This window comes from Colobus angolensis, unplaced genomic scaffold (assembly GCF_000951035.1).
Source record: "Colobus angolensis palliatus isolate OR3802 unplaced genomic scaffold, Cang.pa_1.0 Scaffold299, whole genome shotgun sequence".
NCBI lineage: Eukaryota > Metazoa > Chordata > Mammalia > Primates > Cercopithecidae > Colobus > Colobus angolensis.
The window spans coordinates 285,551-297,127 of NW_012116254.1; positions in this window are offsets into that span (position 1 = coordinate 285,551).

The window sequence follows — 11,577 nt, forward strand, 5'->3', positions numbered from 1 at the left end:
AAGGACAATACCCTAGAGGAAGGTAGAGCTAAAAATGGAAGGAACCTGGGTCCCTAAAGTGCTTCCTGGAGCAGAGGTATCCTGCCAAACTGAACAGTTCATCTGTAGATTTGGTAATGAGATAGAAATCAAATTCTGATTTAAGTTATTATTTCTTTTTTGGTGATAGTAGCTCAAGCTATGACCCAACTGCTATACCTATTCTCTGGTTTCCTTGCTGCTACCAAACAACATACATTTTTCACTGATTCCAGAATTGAGCAATTGTAGCATGAGTAGTTGCAACAAAGACTCTGTGGCCAAAAAAAACAAAAACCATTTACTATCTGACCCTTTGCAGAAAAAAGTTTACAGACCTTCATCTAAAGCACATATATCCATATATATCCAGCCAAGCCCAGAATCCTGTGTTGGAAACATTGCTTTTTTGCTTAAAAATTTTAATATGTGGAAATAGAAGGCTTCTATAGAATAGCATTTAGGTTCTCCATAAAATATGAGAGTCCATGAGTTGGTTATAAGCAATTCATGAATAATTTTATTGAAAAGAGAACTTAGTAAATCAAGATAAAGGCTAGAGACAAAATGGATAGCCTCTAGGAAATCCAGCCTTGAATATTGAATAAATTAGTTAGGAGCTTGCTAAGAATGATGGTTTCCAGCTGCATCCATGTCCCTACAAAGGACGCAAACTCATCCTTTTTTATGGCTGCATAGTATTCCATGGTGTATATGTGCCACATTTTCTTAATCCAGTCTGTCACAGATGGATATTTGGGTTGATTCCAAGTCTTTGCTATTGTGAATAGTGCCGCAATAAACATACGTGTGCATGTGTCTTTGTAGTAGAATAATTTATAATCCTTTGGAGAAAACCAAACACCGCATGTTCTCACTCATAGGTGGGAACTGAACAATGAGATCACTTGGACTCGGGAAGGGGAACATCACACACTGGGGCCTATCATGGGGAGGGGGGAGGGGGGAGGGATTGCATTGGGGAGTTATATCTGATATAAATGATGAATTGATGGGTGCTGACGAGTTGATGGGTGCAGCACACCAACATGGCACAAGTATACATATGTAACAAACCTGCACGTTATGCACATGTACCCTAGAACTTAAAGTATAATAAATAAATAAATAAATAAATTAGTTAGGAGCTAGGCCCAAGGATCCTGTTTGGGGAGAACATTTAAGTTCTTTGCCACTCTGCTCAAGACTTAAATGTCTGGGCTGGGCTCAGTGGCTCATGCCTATAATCCCAGTGCTTTGGGAGGCTGAGGTGGGAGGACTGCTTGAGACTAGGAGTTCAAGACCAGCCTGGGGAATATAGCGAGACCCTTTCTCTACAACAAATAGAAATTAGCTGGGCATTGTGCGCCTGTAGTCCTAGCTACTCGGGGCACTGAGATAAAAGAATTTCTTGAGCCCACTGGTCCAAGTTTGCAGTGAGCTATGATCACACTACTGCACTCCAGCCTGGGCAAAAAAAAGCAAGACTCTGTCAATCAATCAATCAATCAATCAATGATTTAAAGATCATAGAGAATTTCTTTAATCAACTTGGAATAACTAGCAATACTTTGAGTAGGGGCAAGCAATGCCCCTTGGTTTTCACAAAACCTCATTACTTTATGTACAATAGGTAATTATGTAAAAGAATTCAGTATGTTGTTGTAACAGCTTAAGAGATGCTGGACAACCTAAAAGAAAATGATAGTTCATTAAAAATATGATGCCACATCTGGCCTTTGATCTATTCCTTGTTACGCTCTCAGTAAGTCTCAACTGCATTTATATTGTTTCTTATTCACGATCTCTGTTATCAGATCTGTATATTTTTCTTTGCAATATCCATTTTATCTCTAATGCTCTTTTTCTAGGCATTTCATGTCTAAACTATATTTTTAAATTTATCCTAATTTTCAACTCCTCAGTGAAAATTTTATAATCTGAAATATTCTTCTAAACATTTGTTTACCTCATAGTGTAAATATTTGCATACATTCTATCTCCTTTGTGTGAATGTAGGCTCCTGGTACATACGGATTAGGTCTTATTCAACTCTGTATTCCCTACAAAGTTTAAAATGAAGTTGACTATGTGTTAGACATGCAATACATACTTGTCAACGTTATCATTATAAATTTACAAATAACAAGCCAACATATGTTATTCTACTAAGTAGGAAAAGGACTAAAGAAGGAAGACTCCTATTTTTGCCTTATACCTGAGAGGAGGTTATGTTCTTGTTTAATCCATCCTGTCCTCCCTTTTAGCGCAAGACATGATGTCTAGCAATTAAGCAGTTAGAGATCATGAGTGAGATGTTTTCCTATGCCATTCAGAAGCAACTGCCAACAATGAGAATTAGCATTTTCCCCCTACTAGAGCCTTTAGCAACTGCGAAGAGTGACTCACTGAATGGCATATGACACTGATCACATTATCTGGTGATAAAAGGGTCACAATTAGATAAAACCTTTTGCCAGTGTGTATACTGCAACTCCAACCCAAATGAGCAAAACCCCCTTCTCACTAATGTGGATCTTGGAGCAGTAGAAGACGGAGACTTCTGCTACCCTCCATCATTCCAGCAAGGTTCTGTTCAATAATATGTGGCAGTAATTTAGTTGTAATTAAACAAGACCTGATATATTATTTCCTAATGAACTCAAGTGAAGTCATCTGCCACTTCCTTTCCAGCACTTCTAATTAGGCAATAAGTGCTATATCATGAGCAATAAAGATCACTTTTCTGGGCTAGTGATGAGGGATTAGAGAATAGGCAGGGAGGCTTTCATGGCCCAGAGTGAGAGGCAGGTAGGCGGCAGTTTTGAATGGAACATCCTCCATTCCTCTTGCCATCTGCTCCCAAATTACCTAGGTGGCAAGCACTGATGAGGAACAAATTGAAATGAAGCTAGAATAAGAAGAAGCTTGAAGCCATCAGTCACCAGCCTAGCAATTTAAATCACAGCTTTATGTGCGTGGGCTCTTTGTATAATTATTCTTGTGCTTATTTATTTCCGAGTTTTTCATATCCACTTGCTTGTCAAATCCCCAGGAAACTCAAGAGAATGAAAATAGGTAGTTAATATTTTCACTCTGTAATTCTTGAAGAGCTCAGGATCCCAGACTTCGAAGTGGCATGCACATTGTTGGAAGGTTACAGCATTCACGATTGTTCACAACGAACTCCTGCCACAGTGTCCACTCTAATGCTGTTTTGATTACTTTTTTCTGCAATATTAATAAGTGGAAATGCTCTTTTCTCTTTCTTCACAGATTCTTAGCTGAGAAAAAAAAGGCTGTTACCCTTCTTTAATTTCATTCAACTCATTTAAGGCAGGGGTAAACAAAGGAGGCTCTGGCTCTCCATCTGTTTTTGTAATAAAGGGTATTTCAGTGAAAAGCTCAGCACTGTTAATAGTACACTCTACTAATTTTGGATACTATGAAAGCTATTTCATAACTCTAGATTGTAAGTAACTGAGAGAAAGGCAAAAATAATTCTTATGTATGGATATGCAACTAAATTTTGTCCAGTGGATAGACATACTCCATTTATCCTTGTGGAAGAACCAGTTTTCCTTTTATTGGCAGATTCATTATAATATCTTGATCAATAAATATGTCTGTTTTTTGACTTCTGCTACAATCTTTAACCCATGTTCATTTTTTATCTATGAGTCATTTTTATACTTTTAAAAAAGCATCATTTAACAGTAAATAAATTTCCATTGGGTTGCATGTTGCCTATAGATTGTTTCTCACTGAAGTAGCAGAGTTGAGTAATTATAGCATGAGTATTTGCAATAAAGACTGTACGGCCAAAAAAGCAAAAACTTTACTGTCTGACCCTTTGCAGAAAAAGTTTACAGACCTTCATCTAAAGCACATACATCCAGCCAAGCCCTATGTATCTGAAGGAGCCACCAAACTCCAGACATAAGGAGTCATTTGGAGAAAGCTGGTATGTGGTGTTTTAATATAATAAAGCTGATGAGAGAAAAACGTAGAGGAAGCGAACATAAGTGGGTAAAGTGTAGACGCATCTTTGTATCTCATTTGTGGCTTTTAGTGTTTTTTTCTACATGTCCAGGCATCAGCATGGTGGCATAAATAAGAACCAGTATAATAAGCCTTCACTTTTTTTCTAAATTGCTAAAAGAGCTATTTTGTTGTATAAGATTTGGTTTTGGACTGGATGTTAGGAGACTTGTTATGATTAGCTGTGGAAAATTTAGTAATTTTTTATATTTCTTGACTTGAGCTTTTTCAAAGGTATAGCGCATATTAATTTTTGGACTCATTTTAATATTCTTTTTTATGTTTATCCTTTAGAGAATACAGAGATTGATTTTTTTTTCTAGTTGAAGCTCTTTTCTGGAGGAAAATAGGAATAAATCAGATCAGACTATTTTGTCCCAAAAAGATGGAACCCGTGTTTAGAGCCTTTTATAAAACTAACACATTGGGTTAGAAAATCATCTACCGGCATACCTCAAAGATATTGCTGGTTCAGTTTCATGTCACAATAAATCAAATATTGAATATCATAATAAAGCAAATCACACAAATTTTTTGGTTTTCCAGTGCATGTAAAAGTTATATTTACACTAAACTATAGTCTATTAAAAAGTGTGCAATAGCATTATGTCAAATAAATATACATATATTAATGAAAAAATACTTTATTGCTAAAAAATGCTAATAGTTATCTAAGCCTTCAGCGAGTCTTAATCTTTTTGCTGGTGGAGGGTCTTGTCTCAATGCTGATGGCTGCTAGCTGATCAGGTGCTGACGGTTGGGGTGGTTGTGGCAATAAGACAACAATGACGTTTGACCCATTGATGGACTATTTCTTTCACAAAATATTTGTTTATAGAATGAGACGCCATTTGATAGCATTTTACCCACAGTACTTCTTTCAAAATTGAGTCAATCCTCCCAATCCCTGCTGCTGCTTTATCAACTAAGTTTATGTAATATTCTAAATCATCTGTTGTCATTTCACCAATGTTGACAGTTTCTTCACCAAGAGTAGATTCCATCTCAAGAAACCACTTTCTTTGCTCACCTGTAAGAAGTAATTCCTCTTCTATTCAAATTTGATCATAAGATTGCAACAATTCAGTCACATCTTCAGGCCCCACTTCTAATTCTAGTTTTATTGCTATTTTCTCCCTACTACAGTTGTTTCCTCCACTGGAATGCTGAATTCCTCAAAGTCATCCATGAGGGTTGGAAACAACTTCTTCCAAACTCCTATTAATGCTGGTGTTTTGACCACCTCCTATGGATCATGAATGTTCTAAATGATATCTAAGATGGTGAATCTGTTTCAGAAGGTTTTCAATTTACTTTGCTCAGATACATCAGAGGAATCACTGTCTATGGCAGCTTTAGCCTTACAAAGTGTATTTCTTAAGTGATAAGACTTGAAAGTCAAAATTACTTCTTAATCCATTAGCTACAGAATAAATGTGTTAGCAGGCAAGAAAACAACATTAACCTCCTTATATATCTCCAGCACAGCTCTTGGGTGACCAGGTACTTGTCAATTACCAGTAATATTTTGAAATGAATATTTTTTTTTTTGAGTGGTAGGTCTCAACAGTGGGCTTAAAATATCCAGGAAACCATACTGTAAACAGATAAGCTGTCATTCTGGCTTTCTTCCATTTTTAGAACACAAGCAGAGTAGGTTTAGTATAATTCTTATGAGCTCTAGGATTTTCAGAATGTTAATGAGCGTTGGCTTCAACTCAAAGTCAGCAGCTGCATTAACACCTAACAAGAGAATCAACTTGTCCTTTAAAGCTATGAAACCAGGCATTGACTTCTCCTCTCTAGTTATAAAAGTTCTAGATGGCATCTTCTTCCAACAGAAGGTTCTTTAACCTACTTTGAAAATCTGTTGCTTAGTGTAGCCACCTTCATCAATTATCTTAGCTAGATCTTCTGGATAACCTGCTGCTACTTCTGCATCAACACTTGCTGCTTAACCTTGCACTTTTATGTTATGGACATGACTTCTTTCCTTAAACCTCATGAACCAATCTCTGCTAGCTTCAAACTTTTCTTCTGTAGCCTCTCCACTTCTCTCAGCCTTTATAGAATTGAAGAAGGAGTCTTTCTCTAGATTAGGTTTTGGCTTAAGTGAATATTGTGGCTGGTTTGATTTTTTTTTTTAATACAGACAACCTAAACTTTCTCCAAATCAGCAACAAGGCTGTTTTGCTTTCTTGTTATGCCTGTGTTCACAGAAGTAGCACATTTAATTTCATTCAAGTATTTTTCATTTGAATTCACAGTTTGGCTAACTTTTCCTTCACAGGTTGGTACAAGAGGGATAGCTTTCAGCCTGCCTCAGCTTTCAACATGCCTTTCTCACTAAGCTTAATTATGTCAAACTTTTAATTTAAAATGAGAGACCTGTGACTCTTTCATTTACTTGAACACTAATAGGCAATTGTAGGGTTATTACCTGACCTAATTTCAATATTGTTATGTCTCAGGGAATAGAGAGGTCCAAGGAAAGAGAAACAGGGAGATGGTTGGTCAATGGTACATCCAGAACACACAAAACATTTAACAAATTAAGCTCACTTTCTTATATGGGTGTGTTTCATAGGCCCCAAAACAATAACAATAGTAACCTCAAAGATCACCGATCACAAATTACTGTAAAAGGTGTAAAAATAATAAAGTTTGAAAGAGTGCAAGAATTATCAAAATATGACTCAGAGACATGAAGTGAGCACATGCTGTTGGAAATTGGCACCAATAGACTTGCTTGATGCAGGATTGCCACAAACTTTCCATTTGTAAAGAACACAATATCTGAGAAGTGTAATAAAGTAAAGCACAATTCAATGGGGGTATGCCTGTATTCCAACCTGCTCCCACCTCAGAATGACTGAGCTGTTCGACATCAAGGTGAAAGTAGCAAAGTTACCTTTGAAAAAAGACTAGCAAAGGGGCCTTGGCTGGACTTTGGAGATCCTGGCAAGTAAATTAAAATCTGAGTTTTATTTGTAGGGGTCATCCAAGAAAATATTGCAACTTACTTTATCTTATTCATCTGTGTTAAACAGTGTATATGTTGCTATCAGTTCAAACTCTGATGTCAGTGAAGTTTATTTTGGGAATAATAAAGACAGTGAATAATATTTGGGAAAATATTTGGGAATAGTTTAGACAGTGAAATCTCTCCTAACCCTCATCTTGACTTTTCTTTCCTCAGTTACTCTTTTCTTCTCAAGTCCCAATGCCAAGATTTCTCATGCTGTATTCTAAACCATATCTGTTCTGCCATGAGGTTTTAAAATCAGTCCTGTTGTGAACCCTCAGTGTCTCAACTACAAAATCAAATTCCCTTGCCTGAGTTACACAATCTTCTTTTTTCTCTTCTTTTTTCTTCCTTCTCTCTTTCTTGTATTTGACAATTATTTACTGAATGCATATCACTAGGATTCCAGGATACACTAGTGAACACAAAAATATATAGTCCTTGGCCTCATGGATCTTTTAGTCTAATGATAGAGGTAGCCATTATGTAACTCATTGAGTTTAAAAACTGTAAAATTTCAACAGTGAACATTTTATGTAGAAGAAATATAAGGTGCTATTAAAAATAAGAAGGAGAAATTTTATCTATTAAAAAGATAAAGTTTTCCCTGAGGAAAACTTTCTTGAACTCTGAAAGGTCAGTAGAATATTAATGAAGAAAGAGAAGAGCTTTCAGGGAAGAGCAAAGATACATATATAGCAGCACTATGATGGTTAGGTTTATTTGTCAACTTGATGGGCTAAGGTGTGCCCAGGCAGCTGGAAAAACATTATTTTTGGATGTGGCTGTGAGGCTGTTAAGGATTAGCATGAAAATCAGTAGATTGAGTAAAAAAAGGTCATCCTCACCAATGTGGGCCAGCATCATCCATCCATGGAGAGTCCAGATAGTACATGGAGAGAAAGGAAGAATAAATTCACTTTCTCTTCTTAAGATAGAATATCCATCTTCTCTTGCCCTGGAACGTTGGCTGTTCTTCATTGTCAAGCCCTCAGATTTGGAACAGGACTTAAGTATTTGCCTCCTTATTTCTCAAGTCTTCAGTGTTGGACCAGAACTATAACACTAATTTTCCCAGACCTCCAGCTTGCAGATGGCATATCATGGGACTCTCAGCCTCCATAATCAAATGAATAAGCCAATCACTCATAATATCTCTCCTCCCCCGCCCCACGTATTGGTTTTGTTTCTCTGAAAAACCCTGACTGTTACGAGCACTAAAGAAATAGAGAAAAATCAGATGGGCTGTGGCGGAGTGAATGAGAAATTATTAGTAGGATTAGTCAAATTAGATTGATCCTAACTATGACAATGCAGAGCTTTACAGTCCATTTACAGCCTCATCCTGCAGAGTGATTTTACCTAAAGAGAGGATCTCACTGACTGTAGTATGGAGAAGAGACTGGGGAAAGTCAGGGTAGAGTACATAAGTTAGTGATTCATTGCAGTTCATCACAGAGTAGAACTAGCCAACACAAAATAGTTCTTGTTACATACACAGCATTATTCTAAGAGATTCACTAATCTTTGTTCATGTTCCTCTGCTTTGTGGATGAGCAAACTGAATGCTGGGAGGTTAAGTAATTGCCCTGATTATATAGTTAACAATGGTTAACTATTGAGATTGACACACAAGAAGTAATAATTCAGAATTTATATTCTTAACTACTATACTTTGTTTCCTCTGGAAAATTCTGCACAGTGGCCAAGAAAGTTGATATTAGAGGGATTTCCCCATCCAACAACACCACCACTCCCCCACACACACACTCACACACTATGTGTGTGTATGCACATAAATACATATACATTCATATCCACTGATTGATCACATTCAAATGTCCCATAGTTTGAAAGTCTTTAATAAGACAGAAATTTATGGGGCAGGCAGATATAGAAATTAGGGTATGGTTTAAAAATACTGAAGAGAGCAGATCAATACAGTAAACATGTTTACTGTACAGAAGAGGTCCTGAGGGGAGTGTATTTCTGATTGTCTCAATGTGAAACCTCAGCAAGCACTAAAGGCCATTGGCCATACAGCACTTAGGATAATCAATGCTTGTTGCATTCCACCTAGATTGGTGCTTACAGAGTCTACCCTGAGTCTCTCTCATGGAACAATGAGTCCCATGTACATACTAGCTGGGAACTTAAATCAAGTTACTTAACCTCTCTGAACTTGAGCCTTGTATCTGAAATGTGTCAGTAAGATCTATTCCAAAAAGTTCTTTTGAAGATTCAAATACATGGCACACCTGCAAATATTTTAGTTTTTCTTTCACTGCCTATTTCTAACATTTGTTTTTATTCATTAACTGCCTCCCTGACTTAATCCTTCTCACACTCCCTCTCTCCTCTTCCATCTTTCCTTCATTTTCTATTTTGATTTTTTTTCTAAAACTTTTTGCCTCAATTAATAAGAAGGAAGCAGATAAGGATTCTTACAGTGTTTTGTTATTCTTTTCATCTATCTATCAAGAACCTGAAAAATAAAATATAGGATGTATATTCTCATGTTGCTTCTTTGATCAAGTAGACTTACTTAAAATTAATCAGAAGGAACCAGTAGGCAGATTGAGAGATACACAAGACTACATTCCTTTTTTTTTTTTCTTCTTAATACACAGGCACCCAAATGTCATTCCTTTATTACTGTAAGCATGTCTTCTTTTTACCTTCAATTATATGTTGAGATTTTACTGAGGTTGTACTACTTTTTAAAAGATACTCTATTTTCAAAAAAGCATCTATTTCTTACTATTGGAATTTCCATTTTAGAACAATGAGATCCTGCTGGTGAACTTTTAAGAACAGAATGATTGAGTTGCAAGCACACTGTTGCTAAGTGAACAGTGCTGTTTTCTTAAGAATTTGTGTTGTTTTCCCATTATTTACATGAGCCTTGGCACTTCATCTCCTTCTTATTGACATCAGCATTGTCGGGGAGAGCTGCTGGGAAATGCTGTATCTTCCTGGAGCTTCACCCTTTTACCATGCATTATGAATAATTGAATTAATTATTCAAGACAGGATTTATGCTTTCACTAATGTAAACAGGCTGACCTCTTCACTAATAGGCCATCTTTGAGAAAGCCTTAGCTGCTGACCCAACCAAACGTTGACCTGTAAGGTTTGAGTTTATTTCAGGAACAAGCCAGGATCCACATTCTGAATTGAGATGAGGTGACCTTCAGCCCTAAACTTACTGCCCTGTTTTTAGACATATGTAGAAACTCTTCAAAGTGTGACATAAGCTTAGGCACTTGGCCAAAGAGAAGCATAAAACAACAACAGGGAAATGTTTTACCGTAAAATGTTAGCTCATTTGATTCTTTTAATTTTCTTGCAATAAGATATTAAACCCTGTCCAAACCCCAAAAGGATATATGTTGGAAAAAACATCATAGGCACCTTACCCTTAAATGTGGAACATGGAGAGAGATATTTTGGTTTCTACATACACAGCCTCACAGGTCACATTACTAATCAATTCTTGAAAAAAAAATATTTGCAGATCACATATTATAAGCAGCTTTTACTTAAAATATATAAAGAACTCTTACAACTCAATAATAAAAAGTCAAATTACCAAATTTGAAAGGGGCAAAGCATCTAAATACACATTTCACCAAAGAAAATACAAAAATAGCCATAAGTACATGAAAAGATGCTCACTGTCATGTGCCAGGAGAGAAATCCAAATCAAAACTAAAATGAGATAGTACTCACTCAATAGGATGGCTATAATCCAAAACAGAGTATAATAAGCATTGGTAAGGAGGTTAAAAAATTGAAACTCTCATATATTGTTGATGGGAATATAAAATGGTGTGATCACTTTGAAAAACAGTCTACTGTTTTTTTTTTTTTTTTTGAAAGATTAACCAGTGAGATATCATATGATCCAGCAAGTCCACTCCTAGATAGATACCTCAGATGTGAACATTTTAAAAGATTTTAAAACCACATAAAAACTTACAGTGAATATTTGCAGGAGCGTTACTCATAAAAGCAAAATAAAAAAAATAGAAACAACCCAAATGTTCGTCAGCTGATAAAAGGAGAAGTAAAATTTATTATATCTACACAATAGAATATTATTCAGCAATAAGAAAGAACTAAGTACTGATAGATACTATAAGGATGAACCTTGAAAACATTATGCTAGGTATAAAAAACTGGTTATATAAAAACATGTTTTATAACTTTATGTATATGAAATGAACAAATAGTCACTTCTGAGAGACAGAATATAGACTAGAGTTTGCCTAGGTCTGGGCAGATTGAGTACAAATGAGTAATGACCGCTAAGGTGTATAAGGTTTCTTTGTAGGATAATACTTTTTTAAAAAATTGTGCCGGGCGCGGTGTAATCCCAGCACTTTGGCAAGTCTGTAATCCCAGCACTTTGGGAGGCCAAGACGGGCGGATCACGAGGTCAGAAGATCGAGACCATCCTGGCTAACACGGTGAAACTCCGTCTCTACTAA